The sequence below is a fragment of the Harpia harpyja genome, chromosome 3 (genome assembly GCF_026419915.1).
Source record: "Harpia harpyja isolate bHarHar1 chromosome 3, bHarHar1 primary haplotype, whole genome shotgun sequence".
NCBI lineage: Eukaryota > Metazoa > Chordata > Aves > Accipitriformes > Accipitridae > Harpia > Harpia harpyja.
This window is the reverse complement of record NC_068942.1, coordinates 58,011,348-58,025,102: the sequence shown is the minus strand read 5'-3', so window position 1 is coordinate 58,025,102 and position 13,755 is coordinate 58,011,348. Positions and strand designations below refer to the sequence as shown.

The 13,755-nt window shown below is 54.0% G+C and overlaps 1 protein-coding gene across 2 annotated transcripts in view; it reads right to left on the bottom strand.

The window, feature by feature from the left end:
* The window catches only part of TMEM63C (transmembrane protein 63C), a 35,421-nt gene extending 26,554 nt beyond the window's left edge, over positions 1-8,867 (bottom strand). The window contains exon 1 of one of the 2 annotated variants that reach the window (XM_052782815.1): positions 8,596-8,867. The gene's annotated coding sequence lies outside the window, so the exon portion shown is untranslated. Of the gene's footprint in view, positions 1-8,451; positions 8,557-8,595 lie in introns of those variants that run through there. The other variant, XM_052782814.1, reaches the window with a different exon arrangement.
* Between the last annotated feature and the right edge of the window lie 4,888 nt (positions 8,868-13,755).

The following is a 13,755-nucleotide window of genomic DNA, read 5'->3' as shown; positions in this document are numbered from 1 at the left end:
TGCAGCACCAGCAAGGCATTTACTAAATAAGCCAGGGTCTCCACCACCTCACCCGCTACATGTTGATGTAAGGGGCAGTTTGGTGCACACTGTGCTGCATAGCTGCCATCCCTGCTCTGGGAAGCATCTCCTCACCTGGAAACACAAAGAGTCTCCAGCCAATTTGAGAAACCCAAGGTGAGAGTGCATGAGACCTCAGCACCGCCACCACCTCCCAGCCTGGCTCCCTGTGGCAACCAGCGCTTCCAGTAAAGCATGGGCACGTCCCACCCTGAAACACCCCTCTGCTTCACCAGTGCCAGCACCGCACCTGCACTTCATAAGAGACAAAAAGCCATGCAACCGCAGATGCTGCAGAAGCTCTGGCTCATCCCGACATCCCTGTGCTGACCACAGCCCCAGCAGGGTGAGCAGAGCTCTGCACCCACAGCCAAACCTTCCTCCAGAGCAGCAGGGATCAGTATGTACGTGATGCTGAATCCCACACTGTTGCCCCTTCCCTAGGGATAGGACCACCTGCAGGACACACCGGTCTCCAAATCCTGCCCGGCTGCTTTCTATGCTCCTCCTGGGAGCACAGCTCTGTCGCAGGGCACATGGGTGTCATGCTGGAGGGAGGGGACCAAAAAAGGACCAAAAGCCAGCTGTGAAGAGCCACAGGAGGGCACTGGGAAGGCTCCTCCTAATGCTCACCATGGCATGGAGAGACCCTGTGCTAAATGAGCTGCAGGACCAGCCCAAACCCCAAGAGCAGGCTTCAGCGATGCCACTGGCACTGTGCAGAGCACCAGGCTGGCCACGCACACAGGCATGGCCGCAAAACCCAGCTACCCGGATTAGCTCTGTTCAATGAGGGAGCGAGATACCGTCCTGCTGACACAAATGCCCTCCCCGATTCCCACCTCTCAACCAAGATGAGCTCCAGGGAACGGAGAACTTTCCCCAGCATGTTCAGGGAGCAGGCAGCCAGCCTGCAGCACCAAGAGCAGGATCAGACCCGAAGCTCAGCAGGTCCCATCACACACCTGTGCACACCTTCTCCTGCCCCAGGTGATGGGGATGGGGAGGACACAGTGCTGGCCAAGGCAGGCTCCCACGGGCAGCCGGGGAGGTGGAGGGACACACCCGAGCATTGCTCCCAGCTGGGACTTTTAAGGCTACAGATGTACAGAAACTTATTCTGCCCCCAGGATATTTTCCACAAAAAATCCCAAGCCCAAAGAAAATGTAGAACAAAATCCCTTCTGTGCTGAAACCAACTGCAACATGCCTTTCACAAGGGCCAGAAATTCACCTCCTCGTTATGGAGGGAAAGAAACCCTTGAAGTTTGACTCTGTGCAGGGACTGTCCAAATAAACAGTCGGTCCCTCAGACACAGCTACTGGGGTGAAAGAATCCTGAAACCTAATGATTACCCCGGAACACACACAAAGCTGTAGTTGTGATAGTGTACGTACATACCCAAGACAAGGCTTAGGGCATGGTCATAGTTTCTGTAAGTCCAGTTACTAAAGATTTGCATAGCTAGGTTTATCCAGCCCAGTGTGTAGGATATCAGAGGACTGTATGTGCAGAAACATCCATCCCCTGACTTTCCTGCAATGACTGAACTAACCTGAAAGTCTTTAAAATGCACCATTCTCAGGAGGTGGCCCAGCCACTGCAGCTGTTATTAGCAGTATTCACTTTGCTGGGGTTTTTTTTGTTTCTGAACAAGGAAGAATTTGATGAAATTTCATGGAAGAAAACACAAGAAATTAAAAACTCAGATGAAAGAAAATTAAACTTGATGAAAACCTCCCAACAGAAAAATCCAATGAAACTGCCTGATGAGAAGATTAGCAGCAGTGTAGTATGAAAGGAAAAAGCAATAAAGAGGACTTGGAACCAGAACAAATAAAAGAATTATGACTTTTGGAAACATATACCTGACTTAAAAGTAATCAGATTTTGTCTGAACTAAAAACTTTTTAATTTAAAAGACAGCCAATTTAAAACTGGAAGTTCTAACAACATACATGCTAAGACCTCAAATCACTCTCATCAGTAAAAAACAAGTCAGTAGAAATTCATGCAGTATGTCCTTGCTGCCAGATCCGCTCAGTGGCTGAGCACCTGGAGCTAAAGCCTGATGAACTGCAAAAGTGGCTCTGACAGCAGCAACCTCTTTGAAAGCAGAGGGAAAAAAGATGTTTCAATTAATTTAGTACACTGATTAGTTTAGTCAAAGTTCAGAAAATTACTGCAGGTTAACGCAGGAAAGCCTGGTTCCTTTTCCAAGCTCAGCGAAGATTAAGTGTGAGAGGATACTCTCCACTAGTTCTGAATTCTTAAAAGACAGAAATATTCAGGTTATATCACTGGTTATATTTTACATCTCCTATAATAAAATTCTGTTGCTATAATCCAGAAGTACCTTGACAGGCTTGAGAGGTGGGCCCGTGTGAACCTCCTGAAGTTCAACAAGGCCAAGTGCAAGGTCCTGCACATGGGTTGGGGCAATCCCAAGCACAAACACAAGCTGGGCAATGAGTGGATTGAGAGCAGCCCTGTGGAGAAGGACTTGAGGGTGTTGGTTGACGAGAAGCTCAACATGACCCAGCAATGTGTGTTTGCAGCCCAGAAAGCCAACCATATCCTGGGCTGCATCAAAAGAAATATGACCAACAGGCCAAGGGAGGTGGTTCTCCCCCTCTACTCTGCTCTCGTGAGACCCCACCTGGAGTACTGTGTTCAACTCTGGGGCCCCCAACATAAGAAGGACATGGACCTGTTGGAGCAGGTCCAGAGGAAGGCCACGAAGATTATCACAGGGCTGGAACACCTCTCCTATGAGGGCAGGCTGAGAGAGTTGGGGTTGTTCAGCCTGGAGAAGAGAAGGCTCTGGGAAGACCTTATAGCAGCCTTCCAGTACCTAAAGGGGGCCTACAAGAAAGCTGGAGAGGGACTTTTTACAAGGGCATGTAGTGATAGGAGAAGGGCTAATGGCTTTAAACTGAAAGAGGGTAGAGTTAGATTAGATATAAGGAAGAAATTCTTTACTGTGGGGGTGGTGAGGCACTGGAACAGGTTGCCCAGAGAGGTTGTGGATGCCCCATCCCTGGAAGTGTTCAAGGCCAGGATGGATGGGGCTTTGAGCAACCTGGTCTAGTGGAAGGTGTCCCTGCCCATGGCAGGGGCGTTGGAACTAGATGATCTTTAAGGTCCCTTCCAGCCCACACCATTCTACAATTCTGTGATTCTATAACATAGTATTACAGTAATACAATATAGTATAGTAATATAGTATTGTTAAATTCATTACATATACAAATAATGCTTTCATAAAATTATTCTTTTTTCTTTTGTGGACTCATACATTTTAAGCAGTTTTACTTAACCAACTAGAAACCAGTTTTTAAATGCTTGCTTTCTGCATTTTGAATTGGATTTCATTTTCCACAGAAATACAGCTGGACCAAGTTTATAATAAATAATGAAGTGATATCTAATAAAGAAATGTGTCACTCACCATTTTCTAATGCAAGAAATATAGACATTAAGAATCTAAATAACATTACACTGTAAACCCACTCACTTAAGCATGGTGCAGCCTCCTGCTCAGTCCTAAGCATCACAACATACTCATCACTGAGAATCAACTTGTCCTTAGGAAAAGAGCAAAAGTGTACAAACACCAAACAAAGTGCAGATCAAACTTATTCTGAAGTCTACGAAGTTTGGTTTGGCTTTCTGCCATTTTTGCCATTATACTTCCCTTCCACATAGTTCTGCCATCCATGACCTCTCCCTGAGAAAAGCAGCCCAAACCCACAAGGAATGGTGCAAGCCCCCAGCCTGGAGCCTGCAAGCCCTGGGAGCCTCTTACTGGTGTAGAGACCTCCAGACTGCTGCTTGCAGGTTCAGGGGAGCTAGGCAAACCTCCAAACTTCTGGTCATTTCGCTAATGCTGCCATGGTGACCAAATTTGTCAGAAGATAGGACAAATAATCACAGAAGCGTTGAGGCTGAAGGGAGATCATCTAGTGCAGCCTTCCTTCTCAAAGCAGGGTCAGCTACAGGAGGTTGCTCAGGGCCATGTCCAGGCAGGTTTTGAATATCTCCAAGGATGGAGACTCTGCTCCAAGCCAGAGCCATGCTGAGAAGACCATCCCAACCTGCTGTTGCAGCCAGGTCCTCCAGCCAGGTATGTCCCAAGTCCCAGGCTACTGGGGGCTGTCCCAGCGCCAGCTGGGATCCTAGCTGCTCTGGTGCCCTGTGGCCCATAGTCAGCCACTTCCAAGCCTCACAAGTCACCCCTCAGCTTGCCCGCCCTCACGCAACATCTCAGCACCTCAGCCTGTGCCACCTCCCTGGTGTGTCATCCTAGCGTGGGTCATCTTTCTGCATGGGCAGCGCAGCAAGGGGACTGCTCCAGCAGGGTCACCTTGGCCTGGCCAACGCAGGGTCCCCAGGCCTCGTCTCAGGGTACCATGGGCTCACATTGGGCCACAGCTGGGAGCTGCTCCTGAGCTATCCTTCCAAACCTGAGGTTTGCCCTAACTCCCCCATCTCTACCTTCTCTTCTTCTCCCCTAACCCATCCAACGCAGCACATCAAGGGGCTCATTGTCTCAATCTCCATCAACTCCTGCCCCAGCTGCCTCCTACCACCAACTCCCAGCTAACAATAAAATGCTCCCCAGTGAAGCAGGGTCAGAGCCCCTTTCTCTCTCTGTTAGGAGCAACTCAAAATTACATGATGACATATTTTTCCACCTCTCACAACCTGCCTTTTAGCACTTGGGGGTGCAGTGGAGCTTGGCTCACTCAGATCCTGCCTTCCACTCAGCTCATCCACAATCTGCAGATGACAAGACACAAGACATCGGTACTCAGGGTAGGGGAATCGGGTCACCCAAAGCTTTCACATACTCCCACTGAACAGGAGCACTGAGCCTCTCTGCTCTGGCACTCCATTTTAAACACATCTTTATTTGAGATCAAACTATGACAGCCCCTCCTTGGTCAATATGGTACCCACAGCTTCTCATGGGGACTCTGCTAGGAACTACACAACAGATCTCGGTGTTGAAATGCTTCCGTACTGTGGCATTCATGCTCCCCAGAGGCTGGGCAACATTACAGTAATTTCAATTAGGAAAGCGATTTCTCAGCCAAAGAGGTTTTCTCTGCAGCCCTTAGCATGGCTGCAGCTCTTATGCCAACACAGTCATCCACTAAGAGAGGGCTGTACCGGGGGACAGGCAAGGCAGGGCAGTGCTGGGGCTTAGGTAACCACCAAGATGAGTCATAAAAAGCAAACCTGGTGAGGAGGTGTGAGATCGAGCGATGGCTGAACCACCAGAGAGGTGAGGGTGACACAGGGACCAGGGCAGTGGGCTGGGAGAGGGGAGCCCATGCCCCCTGTCTGGCTACTCCACCCCACCTCCCCCTGCCTCTGCAGAGAGGTCCTGCGGGACCCACCGTGCCCAGTCTCACACATTAACCAGCAACAATAGTGGCCTGGGCGATGGGAAGGGCTGTGCACAGCTACCTGGCAGGGGCTGTCCCATTGTTGCTGTAATGGAGTGAGCAAACTGCTGCCATTGTCCCCACCTAATAACAAGGTGTGATCACAGCCTAATTACCAGTCCCAGCAACATTTGAAGCAATAACTTCAAGCCAGCTTTTAAAAGATGTTTAGGCATCTTTAAGTGCAGGTAGATGCCAAGTGGGACCCTCAAAAACTCTAAGACCTCTCGTAGTTGAGGGATCCAATAGCTGGTTAAGGACTGAATGTCTTTAAGCCATAGCTGAAGGAAATTGGGACTGGAGCTGCTTCTCCCGAAATCAGCTCAAAGCCAACCTGGTTTTGCTCTGAGCACAGTGCATCAGCAATGCAATGTTTTCTTCAAACTTAGGGCTAAATACACAAAACATATTTACAGCAATTAAAGTAAGCAAGAAGAGCTGTTTCACCAAATGCAGAACTGACAATGGTAGAAGGCTTTGTTGTTTATAAGACTCACGGAGGAGTCAGCATTTGCGCAGCACACTGATGTTTCCCTAAGAGTTTAGGTGACTGATTAGTTTAATATCAATTCAATTCACTTGTGGGTGTTAGAAACATTTCTCCCTTTCCTTCCTGCTTTAGGAAAGCTCTCGCAGTCTGTTAGGACAGGAGTATTTCCTGCAAAGAATATTTTAAAGCAGTGACACTCCTCCTTTTACAACTCTGCAGATGTAGGCTCTGAAGCTGTGCTGAAATCTGCCTTACTTTCCCTTGGGCCAGAAGTCTCTGAGTGGAAGGAGGAGAGTATTTACCTGCAAGAGCCTAGGCACACCCCTGACCAGCATGCCCAGCAAGCACTGCTATTTCTGTCCCCATTTGCAGGACCACCCTATGCCTACCATTGTCAGCAGCCACCAAACCAGGGATGAACTAGTTAACCTCAGGGTAAGCTTTGGAGAAGAGCAGCTACAGAGCGATTCAAGGGTTATAATGAAAAAAAATAAAAGAGCTGAAAGGCATTCAGATGGAGTGGCAGGAGACAGGATGCTGCCATGGGAAGAAGGCAAAGGTTTAAGCTTACAAGGAAGCCGGAAAAGCCCGTATGTGCTATGGAGTCAGAGGCTGCAGGGGTGCCAGCAGCCTCCCTGCTTTTATTTATTACTTATTTGTTTGCCAATGGCTGTTTGCCAGGCTACTTAAGACAAATCCTTCCTGAAAGAGCTGCTTCTGCTTCCCTCTCCATCTGCTGCCCAGCCCTGACCACCACTTTGCAGGGTAGCAGGGAAGGCAGCGAGGCCAAGGTTCAGGTCTGGTCTCAGGGCCAGTCCTTCTGTCTTCTGCTTTTTCCACAATTTCTCCCCTCTCCCTTCTGAACAAATACTGCAGACCACTTCAACAGCACCTTTTATCCCAAATGGCACATTTTTCCCTCTCTCTGCTGCTCAGACAGGCAGCCTGACCTGTCACACAGCATTGCAAAACCCCAACATGGGGCAAGGTGCTTTCTCATGCCTTGTTTGCCCACCCAGTTTTGCCCTCACCTCCTGCTCCCCCTGAACTCTCTGAAAGGGGAGAAGGCAGGCATGTACATCAGTCCTGGAGATGGTGGCTAAACAGTTAAGAGGAAAAAGATGTTCATGCAGAAATAACATCCGCCAGCCAGACAAAGGTCTCTGCCTCTTTCTGCTGGATAACACCCATTCTGTTCAGGAGGTTTCTGAATTGCAAACCCACCGTGCAGCACTGCTGCTGCTAGAGAGGATGGGGAAGCAAGCGACGGAGAAGGCAGGGCCTTGATCCGTGGACAAATCTGGACAAAGTCATAAATTGGGGGAGAGCGGCTTGGCCAGAGCATTAGATCATCCTGACCCGACAGCCCTTTCAGAGTCATCAGTCTCTCAGAGCTGGAGGGAGAAACGGGGAGAGCTCCCCTCCCCTCTCCCCTGCTAGCACGAAGCGTTTCTAACACCGTCAGGTGTGCCTCCCGGAAGGAGGATTCTGTGGCCAGGATGACGTGGGGACCGAGCACAAGCCATGGCATGACACAGCGGTGGGATGACATTTTATCTCGCATCAGAGGACAGCAGCGCAGGCCAGCACAGATCTACTGGGAAAGAACACCGAGGGGCTGGGGCTTGCTCCCTGCTTCTGCCGCTTACTCAGGCACCTCGCTGGGCCTCAGCCACCCATCAGACAGGTGGAGACAAGCATTAGTTAAAGCCACTTTGGTACGTGGTCCAGAACGAGGGCAGGAAAAGAGCTCTGACCAGAGCTAGGTACCCAGAAATCTCCCACGACAACAAACCAAACCCGTCCCTGCATCCCGGACCTGCAGAGTCGCCCTCGCGAGCTATATATACCCGGGTGCTGCCCAAGGCGGTGCTGGCACACCCGCCCGGGGGGTCGCGCAAGTTGCCGTGAGCATCCCCCCGCGCCGTCCCAACGCCGGGCCCACCCGGGAGGCGCAGCTCAGCACGGAGGGGCCGGCATTAGCCCCACGCGCGGCGCGGCTTCCTCCCCACCCCAAACACCCGCCACGGCAGGACGCCCCCCCGCCCCGTCCTGCACCCCGGGCGCCCCCCCGGTCACCCCTCGCTTGAGCCCCCCCGCCCGCTGCCGCGGCAGGCGCCGGCCGACCCCTGCAGCCCGGACCGCGGCTGCCGCCCCGCCGCCGCCTCCCGTGCCGGACTGACCTGCTGGCGGGGGGGGTCCCGGTGCCGGTCCCGCTCCCGGTCCCGCTCCGCTCCGGGCCCCGCGCCCGCCGCCTCCCGCCTCCCCTCCCCGCGCCCCCCCCGCGCCGCCCGGCCGCGGGCTGCCCGGCCCCGGCAGGGGAAGGGGAAAGGGAAGGGGAAGGGGCAAGGGAAGGGGAACGGGCCGGGGCCGCCGCCGCTCCGCCCCCCCGCCCGCCCCGCTGCGGCGGAGAGGCCGCGGTCCCCGGGCTGCTCCCCCCGCCTCACCGATGCTCGGGCGCCGAGGCCTGCGCCGCCGGCCGCGGGGCCGAAAAGCGGCCGGAGCTCCGGGCTCCACGGGGGGAGCCGCCTCCCGGCCCGAAGAGGGGGCGGGCAGCACCCCCCTCCCCTCCCCTGCGCCGCGCTGCCTACCGTTCGCCCTGCGGCATCCGTGAGGGGAGGAGGCGGGCGGGGGGGCAGTGGCCGGCGGCTCCGCGGCGGCCCCGGCGACTCCGGTTCTCGGTACGGGGAGCAGGCGGGGAGCTGCCGGCAGAGCGGCTGGCTGTGGGGTCTGCGCGTCTCCGGCTATTTCTGGGTCTGAGGCTGTGCCCGCCGCGTCAGCCTCCCCGAGCAGCTGCTGCGGCGCTCGGGCTCCTCGGGGCGGCTGCCCGGGCGTGTGCCACAGCGGGAGTGGGGAACGGGCCTCCGGGGCAGGCAGCCGGCGCGGTGGGGTCACACGGAGGGGTCAGCCCCCCAACACGGCAGCAGGCGCAGGTGGAGGGGTGCATTTGCGACCTCAGCAGCATTTGCAAAACCTCTCCTGTTGATGCGGCGTCGCTCAGTTGCTTGGCAGAGGTGGTACCTAAGAAACTTCCTGGGGGTCTTGTTTCTGCAGAGCAGCCATGCCTTCCTGCCATCAGGAGTGACCAGCAGGTGGGACAGGGACCTGAGCCGCCAAGGTGCAAAGGGGCTTTGAGAGCCTGGTTTTCCTTAAGCATCCCACTGTGCTCCCCATATGTCCAACCCATGAGGATGCAGGCAGCGCACGCCGTGCTGGAGAAACGGCCAGCAGCACACCCAGGGGTGCAGTACTGGGTGTCTTGCCCGGCCACCGCCACTCCCAACCGATGATCAGGGACACACCTGCAACCAGGGAACAGCCACCAGAATGTGACTGCAGGAGTCCCACTGACATCCCGAGTGCTTCATTGCTACCGCCTCATATGGAGGGCCTGGGGGTCCCACATCTGTGGCTTCTCCAGATGCTGAGTAAACAGTGTTGCTCTGCAGCATCCTCTGAAGGCTCATTTGGGCTCAATTCATCTCTTTCGGGCTGAAGAAGCACAATCCAGTGGCTGGCTAAGCCCCTGCCATTTAAAGGACCTTCCAGTCTGACAAGCACAGCTGTGAAAGTCACCAGGAGAAGCATCTGGGAACCAAACCATGTAATGAGCTGCCAGCCAAGAACTTCACCTCATACTGCAAGTGGAAATAGGCTGGCACAGCTCAGTCCATGAGGAACCAGGGGGTGAAAACCAGGTGTCTCCCATACTGTCTTTCCTTCTTTTTCAGGCTCCCCAAGGCTGAGATAGCACTCAGCTGATTTCTGCTCTGCTGGAGCATGATGCAGAGCACAGGTGGGCTACAACACGACGCCTTTTGATAAAACTTTACTATAAATGAGACCTTTATGCCCAGCTGGTGACTTCTAGGAGCTACCATAGCCCAAACAACACATGCCTAAAACTTTAGGGAACAGCGGAACAAAAAAAGATTTCCAAATCTCTTTCACTGCCACTTCCTTCAGCCCCAGTAATATGTATGACGTGGAGAAGTCATGCAGCTTGGCCCCTCACTCCAGACAAGCCAGCGCCAGTCCTACACCATCACTGAGGCTTGGAGACCTTGACTGCTGCCTTGCAGCAGGTGACGCTGCCTGCCTCAGGAGAGAGCAGAAAGGATTGTGCCAGCTTAGTACAACATATGCTCTGCAAACGCTGAGCAATGGGGGCTTGTGGGAGAAACAAATCTGTGAGGATTTTCTAAAATGCCTTGTGATTGTGATCTGCCACTGGGTCCCCAATATTCGATACCCTACTTCTCAGCAAGTGCAGACTCTGTTTTTCATAAGCCATGGCTTCTCTGATCTGAACTGGAAACCAATATGCTCCATCACTTAAACTGGCAAATGCTGCTGGGAAATCTTGACTTCTGAGCAGAGCTGGCAACCTTGCTCCTGGTGAGCTGCTCCAGTCCCAAGGGAGTAAACACCCGCTCCTCCTCCCTTGGTCCACCAAGACATCAGGGATCACACAAAGCTGGGCAAACCGACCCCGTGCGTAAGCCATTCTCTGGAGATACTTGTTTCTTCTGACTCTGGCCGAGACTGTGCCTAGCTGAAATAGAGACTAGACTAATAAACCAAAAGGGAAACACAGAGGAGTCCAAACAAGGAGAAAAACTCCTTCATTTTCTGTTATGTATTGGGCCTCAGTGGCCATGACGTTGGCTCAAGAGCCTTACAGGTACAGTCTTACAAGGGCTCAGGCATCCCATGGTTTTTAAGTCCCTCCCCGTGCCTGGGAAGCACAAGCAGCATGTGGCTCAGCCTTCAGCTCTGCATGCAGAGGAGCCTGTTATCTCCTTCCCGTGCTGCTTATAACCCTGCAGCAGTGTGAGAGAGATGTGGAGCCGCAGCCAGAGGCAGCAGGAGGATGAGGCACAGGGAGCTGCTTCGCAGTTGGAGCTGTAGCACTGCATCCTGCTGGCTCTATGATGCTCCCAATTGTAATTCCTCTTTTCTGTCACTTACAGCTTTAATATTTAAGCTGAATTTCTCCAGGCAGGCTCAGGGACTCGAGCTCAGTTTGGCTAGACATATTTCAGGCAAGATGGTGCAACTGTTCCTGAGAACGATGTCTGAAGAAAAAGACTATTTTGCCCATGTTTAAAAAAAAGGCTGGTGGTTTTTCCTTGGGCAGTTCCAGTGTTTCTGAGCTTCGGAGCCAAACACTGGCAAAGTGTGGCCTTTAGCTGGGGGTGTGCCTTTGAATACCCCTGTGGAGGTGGTGTATGTCCCTGGAAAACTGCAGTTTGCCCAGGCCGGGGGCAGACTTGAAGGTTGCAGGAATGAAAATACCCTTTAGTCCCCGCTCCCTGCTCCTGGAGCCGACGAGACTGTGTCTGTGCCCCTGGCTGGCAGCCCAGCCTGGCACGGCATGGCGCTTCCAGGATGTCCCCATGCCAGCTGCTCCCCACCAGGATGGGCCAGCTGGGGTGCAGCAAGCACAGCCTGCGAGCTCTCAGCCAGGGCTTGCCTGTAGGCAACCATCGAAGAGAGCCCTCACCTCCCTAGTGCAGGAGTGGGAGCCAGCGTGGGGCTTCACGGGGCTGTGTGGTGCGGGCAGACCTGGACATGGCACCTGGGAAGCGGGGCTGCAAAAGGGCAAAGGCACAAAATGGCTGGTGCGGGCATAGCACAGCCCTGGATGCGGCCCCAGACTTTCTTATCTGCAAACTGCTTCCAGGACAGAATTACTTGGTTCCTTGGAGGATTTTTTCCTCATCACTACATTATGCTCCTGCTTCAAAAGCAGGAATGAATTTCTTCTCATCCCTGGGACAAGTGGGGGATTATCCCCCGGGTAGAGATGGAAACTCACACCCGAGGAGGTTAAAGTTGTGCTCCCCCAGCGATGCTGGGCGGTTTCCCCTGCGGTTGGCAGGGCACAGCACTGCAGTCCTTCTCTGCTAACTTCAGCTCCAGGCGTGGGCCCTCACCATTTCTTCCAGCTGGACTCCAGGGCACCGAGGTAAACGAAATCCGGGCAATTTAGTGACAGCGTAAGGGACGTGGCAGTGAAGCACCCCGCCTCGCACAGCCGCGGGGACGGCGGCCGCAGAGAGGCTGCTCCCCAGGCCAGCGTTAGCCACCTTCTCCCGAGACCTGCCTGCCTCCTTCCCGAAATACCTCCTGCCTGCCGTAACTAAGGAAACGGGGCTCCTGCAGGCAGCAGCTTCTCGCAGCGTGCACCGCTGCTGGCTCCCCGGAGCGCAGGGGAGCCGCGGGCACCAGCCCCATCCACAGCCCGGCCAGGGGCCTCCGGGCTGCCCCACAGCCCGCTCCCAGAGCCCAAAGGCAGGGCAGCACCTTCCCCAGACACCCCCTGAAATCCGGGGCGGAGCCGGCCGCGACAGACCCGCACCCCCCTGCGCGGGGGAGGGCTCCGCGCCCTTCACTGGGGTCTGCCCGGGGGGGACCCCCGACCCCAAGCAAGATGCTTCTCCCCACAGGAGACCATGGGACTCGCGCTTTGCAAAAGTAGAGGCTGGAAGAGCTGCAGCAGAAGCTGAGCTGCCATCACACCAGCCACCTCAATTCCGTTAATTAAAAAAGTTAATTTTTTAATTTTCAAGTGCTCACCCTGGACCTTTGCAGGGGTCCTCGAAGGCAGCTTGCCACTGGGAATAGCAGAGAAACTGGGGCCGCAGCTGCTAAGCTGGGAAATCGTCTCTCCCCCATGCCGGCTCCCTTGTAGTTTGGTGTCTGCATGCTTGTAATTTAAAATCTGCTTCAAACATCACCCACCACCCAGGCTGCATGACCTGGCGCTAATCAGTTACATTAAAATATGCCAGTTGGCTCTTCCCAATTGCCAGTCAGGTGGGATAGTGTGGCTCAGCACTCGCAGGAACGGGATTTCTCTGTGGCTCCAGATCTCAGGTTTTTGGCTGGTGTGGGGAAGCAAGTTGTTCCCACGGTGCTGCGCAGCCACTGCCAGCCCTGCTCCAAAAGGCACGGTGGCTGGGCCCTCAGCACAGGCAGCTCAAGCTGTCCAAGCCAGCAATGCAGCTTAAACCCAACTGCTCATCTCAACAAATACCACCCCCAGCCCTCCTGGCTGTCAGGCACTGCTGCCTCCAGCAGTGCCTCTGTGCATGCTCCCACCCGCTCCTGCACCGCTGCAAGCGACTGGTGCAGTTTCTTGCTCAGGGCTTTCCTCTCTTCACCCCAGCATCCTGCTGCTAACCAAATGTTCTTCCACTTCTCCCTCCCCAGATTCTGCCTTTTGCAACATGGAGCACTTTGCTTACCCCCTTGAAGAAGGACCCATTGGAGATCTTCTAGACCTGCAGACTTGCACCTGATAATGCCAAGCCAGCTTTTGTGCATCAAACATCTTTGCATTACTTTGCAAACAGCTAGTCTGCATTTCCCCAGAGGTCAGTCTCACCGCCCGCCTACCCTGTCAAGGACAGACACTCTGACCTGGCCCCGTGTCTGCTCGGAAAGCCCAGGGTGTGCTGGGCTGCTTCCCTGTGGTTTGGAAATGCACGCAGATAGGAGCACAGGTCTATTCACTCTGCGGAAAATACATTTCCCTCTCTTATGCACACCCGTGTGAGACAGAAACAAAAGAAATACGTGGTTACATGGAACTTGAAGTGGAGGTCATGGATCACAGTCAAATCTTTCCTGCAAATCCCATGGAAATGACCCTTCTGCATCAGAAGGTGCAACTGCTAATTCCTGACAGACGAGAAGATGATCCAGGCTGAGCACTTGACCTTCTGAAGCAGGAAATGGCATTT